Source organism: Siphateles boraxobius, unplaced genomic scaffold (genome assembly GCF_051911475.1).
Source record: "Siphateles boraxobius isolate OS27281-9 unplaced genomic scaffold, OSU_SipBor_1 23, whole genome shotgun sequence".
In the NCBI taxonomy this organism is placed as follows: domain Eukaryota; kingdom Metazoa; phylum Chordata; class Actinopteri; order Cypriniformes; family Leuciscidae; genus Siphateles; species Siphateles boraxobius.
In genome coordinates, this window is record NW_027508844.1 from 201,268 (window position 1) to 223,224 (window position 21,957).

At 40.1% G+C, this 21,957-nt stretch overlaps 1 protein-coding gene and 3 non-coding genes across 4 annotated transcripts in view; 1 reads left to right on the forward strand and 3 right to left on the reverse strand.

Moving 5' to 3' along the window:
- The window catches only part of LOC143747602 (transmembrane 4 L6 family member 1-like), a 484,334-nt gene that overhangs the window by 167,056 nt on the left and 295,321 nt on the right, over positions 1–21,957 (forward strand). The window lies entirely within an intron of this gene.
- trnav-uac (transfer RNA valine (anticodon UAC)) lies at positions 20,001–20,073 on the reverse strand. The gene has a single exon. It is a non-coding gene; the product is annotated as a tRNA-Val (tRNA).
- Positions 20,340–20,412, reverse strand: trnav-cac (transfer RNA valine (anticodon CAC)). Its single transcript has one exon. It is a non-coding gene; the product is annotated as a tRNA-Val (tRNA).
- Positions 20,536–20,608, reverse strand: trnav-aac (transfer RNA valine (anticodon AAC)). Its single transcript has one exon. It is a non-coding gene; the product is annotated as a tRNA-Val (tRNA).

The window sequence follows — 21,957 nt, forward strand, 5'->3', positions numbered from 1 at the left end:
AGCAAAAAGAGTGCGCGTGTTGTTTATATTGCTGTTTATAATATTCGAGAAAAAAGTCTGTCTAGCTTTGCTTAGTTCCTTATTGAAAGCATGGATGCTGTCTTTGTAGATGTTATAATGGACTACAAGTTTTGTCTTCCGCCACATGCGCACTGCTTTTCTGCATTGTCTTTTCATATTTTGCACTGCTGTTGAGTTTCTCCAAGGTGCTTTTTGTCTGCCACTCTTCTTCCTGACTTTCACAGGAGCAATATCATCAATTACACTCTTAACTTTTGAGTTAAAAGAATCAAGGAGAAAATCAACAGAGTCAGCAGATATGCTTGGTGTTAAAGATATAGCCTTCATAAATAGTACACTAGTGTTCTCATTTAAGCATCTCTTCATGACAGACACAGATCTAGCTTCAATGGCAGGAGAGATCAATATATCAAAGAAAATACAAAAATGATCAGACAGTGCTACATCCTTAATAACAATTGATGAAATGTTTAGACCCTTACTGATAAGTAAATCTAGAGTGTGTCCACGATTATGTGTGGCTCCATGTACATGCTGAGTCAGATCAAAAGTTTTTAAAACAGTTTTGATTTCTTTTGCCATATTGTTTTCTGCATTATCTATGTGAATGTTAAAATCTCCAGCAATGGCAAAGCAGTCAAACTCTGAGGAAATAGAACTTAACAGTTCTGTTAAGTTCTCAGCAAAAGCTGGAGAGTATTTTGGAGGCCTGTAAACAATGATAAGTAAAATGCGTGGAGCACCTTTTAACACAATACCCAGATATTCGAAAGACGGGTAATTCCCAAATGATATTTGCTTACATTGATAGACATCTTTATAAAGTGCAGCTAAACCTCCGCCTTTTCTGACAGCTCTGCAGACACTCATAAAAGTAAAGTTAGGAGGGGCTGTTTCATTGAGGACTGTTGCACTGCAACTTTCTTCTAGCCAAGTTTCATTTAGCAACATAAAATCCAGGTTGTATGTGGTTATTAAGTCATTGACTAAAAGTGATTTATTTTTAAGTGAGCGGATGTTTAAAAGTGCTAACTTAACAGTCTTACTTTTTGTCCCCACAGCAATCTTGGTATGTCGTGTAATAGGCACCAGATTAGATGGGTTTGCTGTACGGCTTTTGAAGGCCTTAGACTTTCTATCATGTAATTGAACAGCAATAGAAAAAGATACAGGCACACTGGGTTCCCGCTTGTTCTGTAAACATTTGAGAAAGTTATTGTTATCATAGCGGGGACCCGACACATATCACTGAGAGCTGGTATCAGTTGTTTTTGGTTCACCTCGAGCCGCTGGAGGAGGGTGTGGGCCCTGGCGCTGTGGCAGAGGCCGAAGAGCTCTCACAGGAGGAGGGGGAGGGCGAGCTGGGCCCGTAGGCTTTGGTGGTTGTGGGGCCTGGCGTTTTTTGGTTGGTATCTGGGGGCTCGCAGCAAAAGAGTGGGATAGTCTAGTTCCAGCGTGCACCAGTTGTTCCATTTTCTCTGAGAAGCACAGAAGTGGAGATGCTGGAGAGAGTGATAATGTTTCCAGTGAGAGTGATTTTTGTTCTGGTGTTATTGGAGGCTGTAATATGCTGTCCTGGTTTCCCTGGCTGTTTTCCAGAAAGTCGTCCTTGGGTGCTGTATATTGGAGCAGTGCTGGTATGTCACAGTCTGTCTGTGGTGAGCTCTGTGGGCAGGGCTCAGCTGAGATTGTGTCCGTGAGCAGAGGTTGTTGTGGCTGAGTGGTGTTATCACTGTCCTTGTGTGATGTGTCAACCGCATGTCCATTCAGGGGCTGAAGTGAAATCCTGTGGTCATTCATACTGTATCCAGGTGTGTGTGTGCCATTCAGGTTGAGTGGATTGGCACACATTGCAGAAGGATGACGGAGGGAGAAGTAGATATTGTCCTTTAGCACTCTTGAACCAAGTTTGTTTGGGTGGTGGCCATCCTGTTGAAACAGTTGCCTCTGACTCCAGAAAAGATTGAAGTTGTCAATAAAGTTCACTCCTTTTATATTGCAGGTTTTTTGCAGCCATGTATTAAGCCCAAGCAACCGTGAAAACCTGTTTGTTCCTCTTGCTGGGAGTGGTCCACTGATGAATGTTTGAACTTTCAGTCTTTTAAGTGTTTCAAAAAGTTCATTGAAATCCTTTTTAAGAAGTTCCGACTGCTCTTTATGAATATCATTCTTCCCCACATGAATGATGAGTCGATTTGCAGTCTTATGTTTCATCAGAATGTTCTGAAGTTCCCTGTTTACATCAGATGTTGTTGCTTGTGGAAGGCAGCACGTTGTTGTATCCCTGCTATTAATGTTTCTGATTACGGAGTCGCCCACTATCAGAGTCCTGGGCTCGGATGCACTGTGAGCTGAGTGCCGCTGTCTGCTCGACCTTGAGCCCCAGTTAGCATCAGTGTTAGCTACTGGCTGATTCTGTCTGTGTGTGATCACATTCATCAAATTTGGGGATTCCTCATTCATTAATACTTCAAATCTGTTCTCAAGATGTATAGGCGGTGGTAGGAGACCAGTGTTTGCAGTCCTTGTCAGAGCCGTATCTGGGGTAGAGGATGCTACTGCAGTAATATGTGATGCTCGTGACAATCTGATGTCTCGAGTGCCTTTGGGTCTCGCACCCTGTTTGTGCCATCGATTAGTAAAACGATCGGCTTGTTTCTCTACACTCAGTATGGCCTGTCGAGAAGCACTAGATTCATGGGACTCACCTGCTGTATGCTGAGGACGTCCATGACGAAGCTCTGTTGTGTGTTCCGTCTGGTTTGGTGGTCCCGCAATTAACTTTGTTTCAAGAATTGCAATCCTTTGTAAAAGTCTGTGGCAGTTGGAGCAGCAAGTAGATTCCAGAGGAGGCATTTTCTTATCCTTATGAATGTAGGCAGTTTTGTTTTCTCTTCCCCGGAATGTAAGCTTTCAGTGGGAGGCTGGTTGAATAAAATAGTTCTGCTTTTTTTTTTTTTAGTAATCCAAACGTTTGAGCACTGTGCTGATTTGCTGAAGTTAAAATTAGGTGATAAAAGGAGATAAAATATAGAAATATAAAAGCGATAGAGCAAAGCGCGGAGCAGTAAGCGAGAGCGTCCGAACAGTAGCTGAGCAGGAAGTAAGTCTGTAACCTGTGAACTTATACCAGACACCATTACAGAAGGTGATGGATATCACAGAGAATGCTACCAAAGATTCACCATGAATCTCAAAAGACTCGACCAGAAGCCTGAACTATTAGCAGCAAGTTCAAGGCAAAGTCAGAGGGCCTCAACTGGTGACAAGGTGCTCTTCACACCTGACTGTATATTCTGCAACTCAATTACACGGAAGAAGGTAAAAAATAAAGGGATATGGACGACTGAGGGGTTAAAAGAGTTTGAGTGTGATGGGTGGAGAACAGTCCTCAAAGTTGCAGAACAAAAATTTGAATAAAATTTGCTTCACAGAATTAGAGGAAAGGATCTATTTGCTACAGAAGCTAAATACCACAAATCCTGTAGAGTCCAATATACACAAAATTTAGAAAAATGGAGAAGTGCAAGCACAGAAAACAAGGCCAAACAAATCCAACTAGTAGAAGCTCACGGTGAGGCATTTGGTGCTGTATCTCGAGTAATTGACAAGGAAATCATCGGCAGCAACAAAATGATTGAAATTGACTGATCTGACCAAAATCTACATAGCTCATCTGGAATGCACAAACTTCCCCAATCCCAAATTGCGTGGAGAAAAGCTCAAAGCTAAGCTAGAAACACATGGACAATACAAGGAAAAGGTGGCATTCTGCAAGCTAAACAAAAAAGGCCGTTTCTCGACATACATTGTGTACAACTCACAAAGTGACATTACAAACCTAGTGCAGTGTGCATATGAACTTGGTTCCAAAGACATGATCCAGGAGACTGGCCATTATCTACATGAGGAGATTCTGGAAAGCTTTGCAAAAGCTGATGAGTTGAGATGGCCACCCTCTGCCCAGGATCTTGTAAGCATGAACATTGTAATTCCATCTAATTTGGAGACATTTCTGTGTCATGTGATATGTGGCAAACCAAAATCACAAAGCTCCAAAATGAACAGGCTTGTAAATTCAATAGGGCAAGACATATGTCGCGCCACAACAAATGGAGAATGGAAACTTCCAAAGCATATGCTTATATGCATGACACTTAGACACCTTTTTAGGAGTGAAAAATTAATTACCCTATTTAATCGATTGGGCCATTCAGAGAATTATACATTCTCCCTTGAACTGGAAACTGCACTTGCTGAGGCTGTGGCTGAGACATCCAGTCTTTTGTCTACACAAATCATTAGATCACCAGGAGCCCCTTCCATTTTCCACTCAGAATTTGATAATTTTGATCAGTTGCTCAACAACTTAACTGGAATGGATTCAATTCACACTGCACATGGCATTATGTTACAGGACATAGAAGGCAAGCCGGAGAATCATGGCGGAGTCTGTATCGATATTCCATCCACTTCCAGGAAAACAAAACGACGTTCTTTTGAGCAGGGGTCAGCTGAAGCTCTTCCTGACTGCTATATTACACAACGGAAAAGTCCTCAAAAAACCATACACCAAAGAGTAATTCCTGATGGTGAGAGGGCTCTTCAAGATGCTACCATGAAGCACTTTCTGTGGGTCTTGATCCATACAGCATGCAGCAAATCAGATCAACAATTTCCAGGATGGACAGGTTTCATCACAATGTCAGGACGAACCCCTGAAAGTCTGACAACTATTGATTATTACCCTGTTATTCCAAGCCCAATTACAGACTACAAGACAGTAAAAGAATGCCTTCGATATGCTGAGGAGGCAACAGCAGAAATCCAACAACAGTATGTTGTTACAACATTCGACTTGGGGGTATGCATGAAAGCATATCCCCTGATTTGGAATGATCAATCTAGGTATGATAAACACATAATATTGATTGGTACATTTCATCTGGCTTGCGCATATCTGAAGATGGTGGGCAAGAAAATGGATGGATCGGGTCTCTCTGATATCTTGTTGGAAGCTGGGCTGATTGCATTAGGTTCTCTTCAAGGTGTCCTTACTGGTAAACATTATGACAGATCACTACACTGTCATAAGACAGTATTGGAATGTCTTGAAAGACTTCTCCTATCACAATACCTCACAAGTATTGGAGAGAAAGAAGTATTCTCTCAATTACCAGAGGGATCAAAGGGGATACTAGATGAACTGCTGAAAGCTCCTTCTAAAGAAGCCTTAGATGCAACAAGGAATGATGTTCCACTGCAGAAGTACATCGAAGGATATCAACAGTTTCGAGAGAGTGTAAAAGCTGGACATCTAGGGAAGACAGCACAGCTGTGGACATCTTACATGGACCACATCTGGTTGGTACTGTCTCTCATCCATGCAGTGAAACATAATGATTTTCTCCTTTATGCTCATTGTTTGCACCTTATGGCAGACCTGTTTTTCAGCTTTGGAGGCCAGAATTATGCCAGATATCTCTCTTACTTCTCCATATTCATTGCGAACATTGAAGTGTCACATCCTGGAGCCACAGAGTTGTTGAAAAGAGGGGCTATTAGCGTTGCACGTTCCTTCATTCCAGGTAACCGCTGCGCCGTAGATAAAACTATGGAGGAGACCTTCATGCGACATGCTAAATCTCATGGGGGTGCTGGTGGAAATGCTTTTGGTGTGTCAGGAATTCTGACAAATTATGATGCCTACCAACGTTGGGTACGAACAACCCATGCTAGATCTCAGTATGTTAATGCAACCCTCAGTATGGCTGACATGCTGTCTGGAACAGCTGCAGAAACCAAGCATAATGAGCTTCGTCCAGCTGAGATGTTGAAGAGTGAAAAGTTGGTGAGAAAAACAATTGAGGCAGTGGAGAGCTTCCTTAACCCTTTTGAGTTGGGAAGCACTGACAACTTGTTTATTCTTTCTTCTGATGCTGCAGTATCTGCTGAGGTCCAAAGAGATGTTTTGAGAGCTGAACAAGCAGGCAAGGTTGCCAAGGATATTTTTATTGCGACACGCCTGGAAAAAGGTTGTGACTTCTTTGAGCCTATCAAGCGCCTTGGCCTCAAAACCTTCACGGACATGAACAAAAAGAGCAAAGTTACAACAACAACACACAAAGTAATACAGTATCAGCAGCAAGGGAACATTGCTTTCCAGTTGTTCATGAAGTCCCAACAGCAAGGTCTACAATTGGACATGAGGGAACTACTCACGTACCCCTTGACTCCTGTGCCGTACAGTATAGGCACTGCTGATGGTTTCTTGTCCAAAACAGATAAGTCAAAGTCATTTGCTTACCTGGTAAAAGACATCAATGATGCTGCCCTACCATCCACAGATCAAACTCTTGTAATTATTGATGGAAATGCCTACTTTTACTTCTTGAAGGAGGTACCAGGCAGCTTCAAACAGATATGCAGTAAGGTGTTTGACATGATGCCAAAGACAGGCAATGTTGTGTTCAGCACAGATAGTTACTTCCCCAATTCTGTGAAAACAATGGAAAGACAGAGGAGGGGTTGTGGTCAAAAGCTTATCATAAAAGGTGAAAATACCAAAAGGCCAGCATATTGGAAACAGTTCCTCGCCAATGATGAAAACAAGCAACAATTTATTGCACTACTCACCCGCCTTTGGAGTGAAGACTCATATGCCAGGAAGCTACATGGGAGACAAGTGATCATAACCTGTGAAGGAACAGCATATCTGCTAACATCTGAAGATGGCAGCTCAACATGCAGAACAGAAGTCCTGAGCCTTAAGTCTACCCAAGAAGAGACAGATTCTAGAGTCATTCTCTACTGTGACTTTGCCAGAGACAACAACTACAGCAATGTTGTCGTTAAGAGTCCTGATACTGACATATTTTTCATCTTGTTACACTATGCTCTGGCAATGTCAGACTTAAATATTATGTTTCACACTGGCACAGGAAACAAGAAAAGGCTCATTGATGTGAGTGAAATGTCTCGTAGTTACTCTCAGCAACATTTGACAGCACTAATGGCACTTCACGCCTTCAGTGGTTGTGATACCACTTGAAGGGGTCGGATTGGAATCCACTGCTGCTTCAATGTATATGTAATGATTGATTATAATTAAGGTATTAATCAATATTTTTCCTTCTAAATATCAAATGAGTTGAATGACTTCTCTGGAGATTTTACTTTATTTATATAAGTTACCATTGTGATTACTGAAATGTTCTTTTCATGTATTCTTTAATGTCTGTATTTGATATCTGAATGCAGTGCTTGCGTATTTAACACAGCTTCCAGAAATGAAATAGGGACTTGTTTTGTGTTTGAGAAAGGTCTTCAATGTGTTAAAACATATAGGGGTCATTGAAGCCAATAGTTTAAGGGGCCATTTCTTCGTTAAAGCCTTTCTTTCCAGTTAGACTAAAGTTTAGCTATCCTTCAGAGAAAGAACGCATTATCTTGATGTTTTGAGAGGACTCTCCTGTTTATAGTGAGAGCCTGGCCAAATCCAACCTTGGAAAAGCTGTGTGTCGGTGTGTGTGTTAGTCTTCTTGGTTACAGGTTAAGGAACCACTGGTATTATTGGAGATTGACTGAGTTGTTGTTCTGGACATGCTGGCGCCCAGCAACCCAAATCTGCGACCTGGAAGGTCATGACGTGCCTAACTTCAGCTGCATAATCGATGAAGATATGCTTCAGTCTATCTGTATATGTGTGGAAAATTACTGTGTTTATCTATTTCATAGCCAATGAGAATCATTCATCCTGTAAGCAATGACGTAGCTTAGACCTGGGAAATCGTATTACTTGCTGTGATCTTTGTAACTGTAAGCGGGGCGGCCTACGAACTCCTGTGCGAGTATTGAAGCTGACTTCTGCTGATGAAACTGCAAACTATCTTCAGTAAATATTTTCTTTAATTTTTTATAATTCTGACTATGGGTCTTCATTCTTCATATCTGGTTCTGGGTCTTTAACTGTACACCCCTTACAGTTTGGTGGAGGATGCGGCAGGCAATCATTCCGTGGTGACATCTCTGGCAAATCAACACACAAGGTAGTAAGCTTTTATTAATTGTTAGGGCTGTCTGACTGGGAGAGATTTTGAAGGAGAGCGGGAGAGCCTTCACTCCGATGAGGCGAGTGAAGGAGTAAGTAGCCTTCACTCCGATGAGGCGAGTGAAGGAGTAAGTAGCCTTCACTCCGATGAGGCGAGTGAAGGAGTAAGTAGCCTTCACTCCGATGAGGCGAGTGAAGGAGTAAGTTGTACTGCTGAGAGGATAAGAAGTCGCTGAGAGCGTCGTTAAGGATAACGGCAGCAGACAGCGCAAGCGAAGCGTGCTCTGTGGGGGCCCCGTTGGGCATTAATGGTGTAGCACCACCCCAGCAGAGTACGTCCCTGGACGGGAGGTCCAGTGGCACCGTAAACCTGCTCAATCTCTTCCATCTCAGATAGGGGATCCCTGAATTTAGTGAATCAGGCAGTTAGGGATACTAACAAAAATAGGGTTGTTTGCCAGGGATGCATCAGGAACGATCCCGAGAGAGAAAAAAAAAAAAGAAAAAAAAAAAGTTGTGACCCAAATTGGCATGGACCAGTATATGTAACTGTGATTTTGGAGTATACTCTGCAGTTTTATCACGGAGAAGCCAAGCTGTGTTGTTCAAAGATCGCCGCCTCCATTTCTGCAATGACTTCAGGTGAGTTTGAACTGTTATTAAGATATGGCAGACAAACTGAGTAACTTGATCAGTAACCTGAACAGTCCTGAAACTAATAGTGAGACAGAAAAGAGCGAACGCTGTAAGCAGCTGTGCTCTGAAACCCTCACTTCAGAGAAATTTGCAGAAATTATTAAGTAAATGGTTGTCTTGATAAGTTTTGCTTCTGTTTGGAAATTTAAACAACAACTTGACTGGCTACAAACAAACAAAGAAACTGAAAAATTAAAATGTTTAGCCTTGTATTGCTTACGATGATTACAAAAAGCAAGTATATTAAATTATGGGTCGAAGATCATTTCCTTGGACAAGTGTGACTAAAGTTAAACAGACACTTTGTGAAAACAACTTAGAATATTTTGCAGCTTATTAAAATTAATGTTCTGCCAATAATAATGATGAAGATTATGATTGGGCTATTATGATTAAATCAGCCACTGGTGGACGGTAAAATAATACAGAAAACTGCTTAATCAGTGGCTCTGTTTGCATTCCTGAATGGGACACACACTGATTCAAGGGTGTGCAGTAAGTTGGAGCCGAGAGTGTTTTAATGGTGGTCATCAGGACCATTTAATACATAACTGTAAATGCCCACCGAGAAGGTGTTTAAAATGTGATAAAATGACAACACATTTTTGGTAATAATATTGGTTTGAAAGTAGATCAGTGTTTAAATGACGACAGTGACATTTTTCGTCTGAGAAATAAGAGATAAAAAGGTCAAAAGATTGAAGTCTTAAAGTGAATCCTTTTGAAGAAAATATCTATAATAGTAATTTCTATAATAGTAATTTTTATAAGTGAATTGATGAATACAGGTTGATGTAAAATTAATGACTCCAACAGATGTGAGTTGCAAAATATATCAAAGTAACTAAAAGGATGATTGTGTTGTAATTAAACATTTTAAAAAGGTTTAGATGATATAGAGAGACTAATGATTTACAGATGATTTACAATAACTGCAAAAGTATCACAAGCAGAGAGTGCTTGCCTCGTCAAACTTATAGTGTGAATCCTAATTGGAGATTGATAAACTCCAAGAGAAAATTAAAGTCAAATATTAAACTATGGTTGAGAACTTGACAATTAAAATTGAGATTGAGAAATGTGAAACGTTATTGAGAACTAGAATAATTATTTTTATGTAAGAACAAATAAGCAGAAGCAGTACTGGATTAACAGTTGCTAAATGCTGATTAAACAAACAGCTTGAAAAGTTGACCATGAAAGAGCTAGAAGCTGATGTTTTGCTTTCAAAAGATAAGTCGGCTATTGGCTGTAATGAAACAGGTCGCTTATCTAAATCTGATGTGTGCTGTGGCTGAAACAGCCAGTGCGACAGAGACTGAATCTGAATGGAAATTTGTAATGTCTAGATTCCCTGACGTGGGCAAAAGACAACTGTAAAACTATGTTTATTTGAAAACACATGTAATTTCTGGCAAAGATGCCTTAAGCTGGGATAGAGTTAAAAGATGGTAGATAAAGTCTAATGTTAAAAGTTTTATGACAATGCAGTGTACCAGTCCTGAATGCCTCAGAGTCTCTCTCTCATTCAATGTCAGCTAAAAGCTGTTATCTGAGCCTGTGTCATAAATGAAAATAAGTTATTGATAGTAAAGCACAGTGTTTCAGTTGAAAACCAGAGACACAGAGATGTTAAAAGAAATCATTACCATTCAGAGGGCAATTTGTATTTAAATGTTAAAAATGTTTTAAATGTAAAACTGAATGACTTTAAAGAAGTCTTTAAAATAATAATACAGACCTTAAACGATAGAGGTGACATTTTGATTGGCGTATTTTAGGACCAGTAACAACTTTGTCTCATTTTAGTCTCCACCATTCAGGACCGATGGCTCCGGCTACAGATGAAGTACACTGAATGTACGGTTGTGATCTAAATTCACTGAGTATAGTCTAAGTAGCTAAGTTGCTGCTTTTAAGATAGTTAATGGATTTAAGTGATTAAATACTGTTGTTATTAACCTGTCTCCCTGTGAACACTATTAGGCAATCGGAATGGCTCTGGTGACTCTTGAACGTGCCTTCCCTAAGCTCCAGAAAACAGCTGAGTTCTGTTGAAGAAAACTGATTGTATTGGGAAAGAGCGGTCACCAGTGTGTACGTATGTACGAGTGGCTACTCAATGACGGGATGATCTTCCTGGCCAGGGGACAGCCCAACGCAGGGGGTCACGAACACTGGGCACCTCCGGATGCAGGTGTTATTTGTGAGAAAGGTATGAGAGTTGAGCGCTGATTACTGGAGGCCACCGGGGTCAGCAGAGCATTGAGAGGTGAGATGGGCTGTGAGAAGTTACGGCAGTCTGACCCAGAAATGTGAGTTCCTCTATACCACTCACCAGAAACCGCATTGATTGTATGGCTTGTTTTTCATTGTGACAAGTGTCTGCAACTATGCCAGGGGACGACACCCTGAAGAGAAGAAAATTAGAGATAAAGAGATAACGGGAGTGGGCTTTCAGGAGCCAGCTGATTCCATGAGGTGATTGCCATTATTTGCTGCGGAGACAGTAACAAAACTTAATTATATGAGGGACATGATGTTGGTTGCCATATGGGCAAGTAAAATGTATAGAAGAGTTAATGTTCAGCTAATATGTCTATAACATAGTTTTAACTCCTGAAGGTCGTTAGGCATGGTGGTGGCTAAAGATGAAGACAGCTTTTGATTTAAGAAAAGTCTGGATAACAAAGTTGAATGGTCAAAGATTATTGTAACGAATTTAATATTACATTTTATATAAGTTACAGTCTTAGAAATTTATTTATAGTGAGAGAGACTGCTTGAGCGGAGGAAGGGATGGTAACTGTGTCTGTCTTTCTGTCATCGGCCTGCTAGAGCAAGCTGAAGCAAAATAATGATAATGAAACAAAACAACCCAGCTGACCTCGTTAAATTCTAATGAATAATGAACAGGCATGCTTTGAAACTGGTTAAGAGACCATGTAAAATTAGGTAGAAGCTACAGGAAAATGGGAAGTTTAAAATCTTATTTAAAATTTAAATCTTTTAGCAATAATATAAAGAAAAATGTACATTGAAAATGAACAGTTAACATATGTGTGTCTAGTATGAGTGCGTGTGATGGTGACAGCACTTTATGTCTTGTATGTATTAGTTTGGGGTACTATTATTTCCTGATTTTGAGGATATTGTGTCATTAACCTCTGGAATTAGTGTTTTATCATTACAGATGGGTTAAGTGAAATGACCAACTTTAAAAAAGTTGATAATTCTAAGTCAATCTGATGAAAAGACAATGCAGAACATGGGACGAGCTTTAATTGGAGTGGTTCTCCAGCTCTGTCTGCTATTGGTAATTATGAATGCTTTTGTCATTTATGATATTGAACTGAATTACTCTCTGGATTAGTATTTTATATAAATTGGAATTGTAAAGAAGATTGCCGTCCATTCTGGGGTAAAACTGTTGTCTAAATTCAACTGAGGGTCTAAATTTAAATAGACAACTAGGTGGGATCATAAGGATAAACGTAGGGAAAAAAAAAAAAAAATATATATATATATATATATATAGACTTGACGGCAGAGAGACAAAGTGACACATTGGCTAAGTCACTATCCAAATTATCCAGAGTGAGCTCCCTCATTTTTATTGAAAGGCCGGAGGGCGAACAAAGGAGGAGTGAATATAACTTCTAAAAAGAAAAGGTTTTATTTCTCCATCCATTAAATGTATGTATGACATTAGATGTCTAAGAAAACTACAATTTAATAAAGGTAAAAAGAGAAAGCAGCTATATGGCTGTGGGCTGGGATCTGAGTAACATAATATTTTGGTTTCTGTAAAACTGTAAAGATAAGTGGAATGAGACAAATACTGTGAGAAGTAGTTATAATGAAAAATAAAGTTGAAGTTAATGATAAGAAAACAAGAGTATTGAAGAATTAATTAAAATACCATGATTTCCCTAACGAGGGAACTTTAAGTGTCACTAGGCTGACAGTGGTGAGAGACTCGGATGCAGAAGGAACTGGCATGTAGGGCAAGATGGAAGAAATATAGTAGAAAAAAAAATGTATGTTATGAAAATACAATTTCTGATAGAATTTATGGAAGTCAAATTAAGTTCAAATGGTATGGAAAAGTGAGTTTCAAAATAAAAATAATAAGACATTGTATGATTGACAGGGATTCAAGTGATATAAGGATAAGGAATGAACAAAAGCTTTATTAAGCAGAATGGGGAACAATCCTATATTTTAGTGGTAAAATAATGACTGAAATGATGATGTGAATTTGTTTTATTTTATTTCTATTTTTGAAAAGAGTAAAAAAAAGTATAAGATGTTATATAATTAAGATGGTGACTGTAAACTGAAGGATGAATTCATGGAGAGACTTAAAGTGGATTATTATGGGTCTTATTTTTTTTTTATGTTGTTTATTTTCAGTTTGACAACCTTTGTGTTTTCAACCAGTGTTTTGAACCTTTTGGGTCTATAAATGGGAGTAGTGAAAAGAATGGATTAACTATTCTTCTTAGTTTATTATAAAATGAATTGGAAATTATAAAAACTAGTGCATATATCCTGGTATTTATGATTAAATATGTACTTGTATTGTATCAGTTAATTTGATGATGAAACAAAATTAGCCAAGATGAATAATAGCTGTGTAAGACATGTAAAGACAGCTATGTCCAAAGGTTCTGGAGATCAATATTGTAGTATGTGGGATATGTTGTTGATATTAAGTCATTGAAGGAAAAAGATATTGTTTGTTTTATAAAAAATAACCTGACAGAGGAACATGGGTCAGAAACCTAACATTTTGAAGCAGCCTCTTTATGGATAGACCTGATGTGATGTTTAGGACTCCACATTGGTCTAAAACGGGGGACTGAAGGGGGTGGATTGGAATCCACTGCTGCTTCAATGTATATGTAATGATTGATTATAATTAAGGTATTAATCAATATTTTTCCTTCTAAATATCAATTAAGTTGAATGACTTCTCTGGAGATTTTACTTTATCTATATAAGTTACCATTGTGATTACTGAAATGTTCTTTTCATGTATTCTTTAATGTCTGTATTTGATATCTGAATGCAGTGCTTGCTTATTTAACCCAGCTTCCAGAAATGAAATAGGGACTTGTTTTGTGTTTGAGAAAGGTCTTCAATGTGTTAAAACATATAGGGGTCATTGAAGCCAATAGTTTAAGGGGCCATTTCTTCGTTAAAGTCTTTCTTTCCAGTTAGACTAAAGTTTAGCTATCCTTCAGAGAAAGAACGCATTATCTTGATGTTTTGAGAGGACTCTCCTGTTTATAGTGAGAGCCTGGCCAAATCCAACCTTGGAAAAGCTGTGTGTCGGTGTGTGTGTTAGTCTTCTTGGTTACAGGTTAAGGAACCACTGGCATTATTGGAGATTGACTGAGTTGTTGTTCTGGACATGCTGGCGCCCAGCAACCCAAATCTGCGACCTGGAAGGTCATGACGTGCCTAACTTCAGCTGCATAATCGATGGAGATATGCTTCAGTCTATCTGTATATGTGTGGAAAATTACTGTGTTTATCTATTTCATAGCCAATGAGAATCATTCATCCTGTAAGCAATGACGTAGCTTAGACCTTGGAAATGGTATAACTGCTGTGATCTTTGTAACTGTAAGCGGGGCGGCCTACGAACTCCTGTGCGAGTATTGAAGCTGACTTCTGCTGATGAAACTGCAAACTATCTTCAGTAAATATTTTCTTTAATTTTTTATAATTCTGACTCTGGGTCTTCATTCTTCATATCTGGTTCTGGGTCTTTAACTGTAAACCCCTTACACTGGCATAGATCATAAGACTATCCAGGCCAAAATTATTCACATCATGCAAATCTATAATACAAAATTCACCTTCATACATATAGGACCAGGGAAATTATTTTAATAATTTCCTTTCAAGAATTTTCCTGAATGTAAACACTGATGTGCATAATGGGCATGGCTATGGTCACACATCAATAAGTTAAAATTCCACAGATAAAATCTAATTGAGACCTAAGTATCAATACAACTGGTCTTTGGACAAAATGTTTATTATGTCCAGTCATTAGTGTTGTTGCAAACCAGGAGGGCCCCCTGGTTTTCTACAAATGACTAATGACAATAAAAAATGATCTAAACAGATCTAAAATGCAGCCATTTCTATTGGTCAACTATACAATTCCCAGTCAGATCTGCATTATTGAGTGTGACATAGCCTGTACATCAAATGCACAGAGGATGATTGCAAAAGTTAAGCTACAAAGTTTAAATCTATGTTTCTGTACATTTTATTCTCTAAATGGAACATATTAAAACCTTAGGTTTCATTAATGAATTGCACTTAAAACAGCTAATATAGACAATTTTATCATTATGAAATTGTGTATTTCCATGTTTAATTATGTGATATACTTCAATTATGCATACTGCTGGTAAATATAGTTATACGGACTTTCTGCTGCCCTTTCTTAATTTATCCAGACCAAGTCTAAATTCCACTGCCAGCTCACTGTGGTAGTGAAGAATTTGGTGATCAAATGAGACCTGGTCAATAAATATATGATTCTGAAAAAGAGACCTCATTTACCACTCGCACTTCTGACTTTTGTCTTTCGCACTTTTGAGTACATCATGTCTTGTTATATTGTGTTCTTGTGTTTATCCAATAACTTTTTCTCATGACCACACATACATCAGTATTCAATTATTGCATGGTCATTCAGAAGTTGTTCAGGTGTCTTACACGCAATGGAGTGTCATCAGTGAAAAGATTCCTTCAACGATGGAGTTCTGCCCTGCCCGGCAAACAAAACCTTCTGCTTGAAGGTGAACGAGGACCTCAAAGGGTCAGTTAAAACATCCTAGGGAGGACACGGATGTTTCCTCAGAGCGTTAAAATGACACTTTCCACTGACACTTTCTGATCATGCTGACCAACGCAAACAGACTTGATACAACGAGTCATTCCACAGACTGGATACCACCGCAACCAAGTGCAGGTGAAAGCAAACCCGTCCAAGAGGATCATGGGACACCCCGTCCAGCTGCTGCAGCATCCACTCAGCACAGTACGCCTACACCTAAAGGGACTGTGTCACAGAGGTGTATTCTGCAGTGTTTTCCTTTTAATGTTCAACCTGTCTTAATGCTGTTATTTCAGGTGACTACTTGATTCCTGCACCCATCGACTTCACTGAGAATGTGGAAACAGGAAAATGTCCAAAAATGTCCCCTTAGGTCTGATTTGAATCTGTCCCAAGGGGCCAGGGGTCGTCTGTAAGAACCGATTTTCCTGCTAAGACAAAAGCTGAGATAAAACTCACCATAAAGCAATAAAATGCACCCTGGACAGAAGATCGCAAAGACAGAGCACAGGACATTGTGTTGTCCAAACGTTTCTCCTATCTTATCTCTGCATCCCCCTCTCCCTCTCCCCCTGAGTCAAGTCACCAAAAGTTCACTAAGAATGCTTATATATCATATATGATGTATCTTGGGAATCTATTGTTTTTCCTTTTCGTGTTTGGTATCATTTTAAGTGTCTCGGTGCGATTGGTAAAATGGTCTTAATTTCATTGCAGTCATTGGTAATATGAGAAGGATTGAGGACTTAGGAGAATCCTGTGTTCCTCTTTGGGTGATGTTTCTTCAAGACATCTCCCCTCTCCCCCGAGACCAGGTGCTACCCCCTGGGGTACAGGAACTGACCCAAAACACACTGGGAAAATATTGGTACAACCCTTTTTCTGGTCTGGGTATTTAAGGCTAGGTAACAGAGCAATCTGTGGGACCTGTAACCAGGAAAACCCCCATGCAGTAATGTGTCAGTGTTATCCCCTTGGAAAGCTCTCACACACTACTGTGTGTCTCTGTCAGGAATGCATTGCTTACTTTTAGAATCATCTTTGAGTAATTGATGTCATGCATTTATTATTTCTGAATTGGCTTTTAATCATTTACTTGTGAAATTGGCACGGTACATTTTTCCTGACAAAAATAAATGTTAACCTTGATTATTCTGAAGTTTTCTGGAATCATTATTTCTAGTAGATTATGTGTAGTCTGTTGTTCCCGCAAATCTCTGTCCAGGATAGATCACACCTAAGGCACTAATGAATGGAGCATGGGGCACATCATTAGACCTTCTGATTCCTGACTATCTCCTAACTTAGCATGTTGTACGCTGCAACTATTGAGAAAAATTACACCTATGAGTCAGCAGTGAGCGGCCGCGTAGGGTAAGATAGTTTGCACTGCACCCTCTGACTATTTTAGGACTGGCTAGTTTGTGATCGTGAGCGCACACTCGCGACGTGACGTCTCAAAGCGACACCAGGTCCTTAATGAACGAATATTTGAAATTATGAAATGGCCAGAATAATCAAAGATCTAAATTAACTCATAATCAGTATTTATGACTGTTTTCTAATAAGAAACACAATCTAAATTTGATTAACCTGTTAACCTTCAAGGCCACTTTTGAAAAATCCCCAGAAATGGCATACCCAAACTTAAACAGATACAGTTCATGAACCCTTTGCACTAAAAGCACAAGTATGATCTCATCTGAAAGCTGACACCTAGTAGTTTATTGTAAATGTAGAAATAATTATTGTCATAATGAAAAAAAAATGTTTAAATAGCTTCAAAGTTTTGTAAAGTTATTAGAAATTTACTTTCATGAAACATCTTCATAAAAATAAAATTGAAGTTGGCCCTGGAGCAATCTAGAAATGCACTGCAGCTAAAGCCATATGTGTGACCATTTTATATTTAAAATCTGAAAATGATAAGTCTAAAACTCTGTATTTAGTTAAATGTTTTTCAAGATCATGTTAAATTACTTTATTTTGATTAGACTCTAAAATGCAAACTGATGTTTAGTCATCTTCTGAGTCATCTATTCAGTCTATTGTCTCTATTACTTTTTGTGCTGCAAACGAGCCCCATTCAGTGTGAGTCTCTCCCTGCACACATTTACACGTCTCCAGACTGGTTACGGCTCTAAATATGCATTTCTTTTGTCTGCATTATAGCTACTAACGACTGGCTATTCACAGGCTATTCATAGGGTTTCAAACCCTAATTTCTTTTATCAAAGTTCTCACTAAATATTTGAAACTGGTATCAAATGCACTGAAACATTTCAGTAAGCATTCCTATTTAGAAAAAAATCATAAAACAATAACTGCTGGTGGCAGGTGCACCTGGGCTAGCTAGCATGTTAGCTTAGCACACCATCAATACACGACCATTTATGAGATTGAAACCATGTTTGTGCTCCAAACTTACTTTATAACGCAAGTCGAGTGTTTTAAATAATCTTCTGTGATCTAATTTGGCTTCAGATAAAAAAAAATCCGACAGAAAATTTATTATTTATAGTGTTCTGCACGATGATGAAATCTATATCGATTAGCATTGCATTATAAATATAATCTATTATTATGAAATACCTGGCATGGCTTGAAGAACACAGGTAACTCAAATATCATTGCAATCATGTTTATTGTCTTCAAAACATCTTTATCTGCATGTTACAGCGATCTCTGTCAGCTACTTTCTGTATCGAGGTGACGTCTGGAATGTCACATGACTATGGGTCTTCTTCGTGATCCATATATGGACTGTTATTGTGCATATAGCGCCCTCAGGCTATTGGTATGAATTGAAAACACAGCACATCTCAGTAAGAAGCGATCATAATGATTACATCGACGCATTTGTGACGCAGTTTCTGCTGTTATCTCGGGACGCTAGTCCCGAGGTAAATAGCGTTCGTCAGCTCCAGTTTGTATCCAGCCTCTCACGGAGACTTCAGATCCCCCAACGCCTGTGAAGAGACGACTCGACGCCTGTGAAGAGACGACTCGACGCCGGCGATATGTTATGCCATAAATTAATACTTGATTAACTAACTGTATTTTTCTATGTACATTTCCGAAATGCAATTTCTGTAAAGCTGCTTTGAGACAATGTGTATTGTGAAAAGCGCTATACAAATAAATTTGAATTGAATTGAATTGAATTTGGGTATAAATTCAACAAATATTATTCCTGTCTATAGAAATATGATGTGAATCTATGAGAATATATCAATATTTCTCCAAGTCTGCACATTTTTGAGCTAAAGCCCTGAGGGACGTTGTTTTGTGAATCACTGTCATGACGACAGCACGGAGTGTTTTTTATGAATGGACCAGCTGACGCTCATAATTCATATTAAAGGTATCGACTCATTTTTCCATTTCATAACTCCTGACACAAATTAAGACATAACTGTCACTATAAGTTTCTCAGAATACAATAGTGGTCAAATACTGAATCTTGAGTATTATATCTTTTTAATGATGTATAGTTTGTCAAGGTATAACATTAAATCTGATAGTAAATTTGAACTAAATAAAAAAAAAACCGCTTCAGTGCGCCGACGCTCTGGAAACGGTTAACAGGTTAACATTTGAAATTGGAGTCAGATTAAGCTTAGAGCTAAAGTATTATTTAAACTAAATTCCAATAAATTAAGTGAACTTCACTGGAGCGCTGAAAAGACATACACGCATTATTCCTTCGACCATACCATTGGATTCCGGTGTTGGGCCAATGGGTGGACCTTACAAAAGGAAATGAGCGCTGCTACCACCTAGCGTGGCAAACAGTTTACATTTTCTGTCAGAATCCAACCACTGTTTCTGCTCGGTTTCGAACCGAGGACCTTTCGCGTGTTAGGCGAACGTGATGAACACTAAACTACAGAAACCTATTGATGACGCACATGTGCTTTTTAGAAGATGCCTCCTTCCCATAATCTACTCTGCAAGCAGTGTGACAGTCTGTGAATTCCACAAACAACAGAACAGAGGTCATTCTGCATGGCAGTCTGCCTACAGCTCCTTGGTACGATGGCCTTCACCTGTCTTAAAAGTAAGGGTTTTGTATCGAATTGCAGCATTTATATTTAACATGCCTCCACTTGTTTCCACCCAGTTTTGAACTGAAGACCTATGCGTGTAAAGCGAACGTGATATCATGGCATGTGCTTTTTAGAAGATGGCTCCTTCCCATAATCTGCTCTGCCAGCAGTGTGACAGTCTGTGAATTCCACAAACAACAGAACAGAGGTCATTCGGCATGGCAGTCTGCCTACAGCTCCTTGGTACGATGGCCTTCACCTGTCTCAAAAGCAAGGGTTTTGTAGCGAATTGGAGCATTACATTTAAAATGCCTCCACTTGTTTCCGCCCAGTTTTGAACTGAGGACCTTTCGCGTGTAAAGCAAACGTGATAACCACTACACTACGGAAACTTGATTTGGATGTCAGTCCCACCGCTTCTAGGGTACGCTTGTTCAAAAGCGACTGAAACTATAGATTGCCCAGTGTTTTTAACATGGCAAAATGCTGCTAATTTTGTTGGCAGCCCAAACATTTTATATTACTGTACAGGAAACCTCAATGGTCATTTGTTTTATTTTTGTCCTTTTCTAAAGAGATTAAACCACAAACATCCCTGCAAGTGTACTGACCTGCTCAACAGAAAATCGCATACGAAATTTTTGCAAAAACCACCCACAGTTTCCGCCCAGTTTCGAACTGGGGACCTTTCGCGTGTGAGGCGAACGTGATAACCACTACACTACGGAAACACGTCTTCAGGTTGCAGACATAAATCTTTAGGTGCACGCTTATTAAAAAGCATATAAAAGAAATGAGTGCTGCACCCACCTAGCGTGGCAAACAGTTTAAATTTTCTGTCAGAATCCAACCACTGTTTCTGCTCGGTTTCGAACCGAGGACCTTTCGCGTGTTAGGCGAACGTGATGACCACTACACTACAGAAACCTATTGATGAGACACATGTGCTTTTTAGAAGATGGCTCCTTCCCATAATCTGCTCTGCAGGCAGTGTGACAGTCTGTAAATTCCACAAACAACAGAACAGAGGTCATTCTGCATGGCAGTCTGCCTACAGCTCCTTGGTACGATGGCCTTCACCTGTCTCAAAAGTCATACCGATCTTTATGGGAGCTCCCTGGGCACAGCGCTATGGAGGGCCAGGATCGGAGTTGGGCTTGCACGATTGGAAGGCGCAGACGGAATATCTGGCCGGATTACAGGGACTGAGTGCATCACAGAAAGTACAGTTTGTGTTGGGGTCTTTGGAAGCAGAAGCCAAAAGAGAAGTTCTTGCTGCATCAGAAGCCACACGGGCTACCGCGAAAACTATCTTCGATTTCCTGTCCGGATTATATGGAGACTCTACCCCGGTGGCCACTCTTCGTGCCCAGTTCTTTAACTATCAACAGGGGCCTAAGCAGACTCTTCGGGCATACTCCTTGAAATTGTGGGAGCAGTTTGGCCGGCTGTTGGGTGAACTTCGTCGGGGTCGAGTCAAGAGCGGATCGATGGTGAGAGAGAGGTCGTATTCGGAGAAGGGGCGAGCTCCTGTGCGCCGCCCCCTACGTCCTGTGGGCCCCCGGTTCCAGTGGGATGACCAGGGAAGGCCCATCTGTATTAATTGTGGAGACCCGGGACACATCAGTCGTCAGTGTGGGCTCTGAGACCCCCGTCTTTTTTCGGTACCAGAAAATATCTGCTGTATAGCCCCCCTTCGCTCTGAGCCTGAGATAAAGGTTCTATGGCCCCTTTGCTCAGCAGTTTCGCTATTTCGGCTCGAAGTAGATGAGATACTTCGTAGTTTACCGTGGTTTCGACTCACACCGTGTAACGGCAGGGACGTCGAGCGAACTGTAGCGAATAGCCTCTTTTTATAGTGTTCAACACCCATTCTGATACCCCGGGAAGCTTTGCCCACGCATCTGCGTGAATATCTAGGGGTAGAATGAAATCCGGGCTCTGGCCGCGGCATAGCGGCAGCTGCAGAGCTTCGGTGTGCTGAGACATAAACACTGTGTTTATAGTGTGTGAGGCGGGAGGCGTGCCGATCACGGCGGGCAGCCTGGTCGCGCTCGAATTCTCTGTGACAGGTTGTGGAGAGAGAGCGAGCGGGACAAACCCTGTGGGGTTGAGCGTGTCTGTGAAGGAATGTGGGCGCGGGATTGCGGGCACATTCACTGCACTGAGAACACCGTCGGCTTGTGCTGACCGAATGTGTGTCGGTTTCGTTTTTACAGAAAACGAGGGACACGCATCGTGTAGTGTTTGTTGGCACTGTGTCGTGGGCACATTCA